We start from the raw sequence: 653 nt of genomic DNA, 5'->3' as shown, positions 1-653 counted from the left end.
GTTCATCATATCAATAGGATACGATAACTTCAAGTCATCGCATCACAAAATGACTGTAGATTAGGAAACAATACAAAATCATGTATTTTTAGGCTAGATGAACTACTAAGATGTGGTTTGCATGATTTATTAGAATTAAAGGGTTTGCAAAATAAACCATATATATATATATATATATATATATATTAACGGGGGTCTTCTTTTGAAAACCCATAAAATTGTGATAACCTTAGAAACTAGTGCATCATCTATTATTTCATTTTTTTTTCCATCTAAGACTAGGATTTAGAATATGTGTTAACCATATTTTTTTCTTCACAATGTGTTTGTTTCACAATATGAATCCTTTGACTCTGTTTTTGAAATAAAAGTTACACGTAAAAAAGTTTCACATCGTGAACCGCATACATATGAATGAAATATATTGTGAAACAAATATTTGTTCATCAATATATTAAGCTCGCTTTAGATGAGAAAATAATAATCATATTTAACAATATATTAAGATGAAAGTTCTTACGATTATCACAATCTATATCGTTCTCAAATGATTAATCCGCTATTGGTTTTAGTTTAATATATTAAATAATATTTCGTATTAAGTTTATAATTTAATTATTTTGTGACTTTAAATTATATTTAAATAATTTTTT

This window comes from Cynara cardunculus (genome assembly GCF_001531365.2).
Source record: "Cynara cardunculus var. scolymus isolate 2C chromosome LG 3, CcrdV1, whole genome shotgun sequence".
NCBI lineage: Eukaryota > Viridiplantae > Streptophyta > Magnoliopsida > Asterales > Asteraceae > Cynara > Cynara cardunculus.
Note: the sequence above shows the minus strand (reverse complement) of the source record.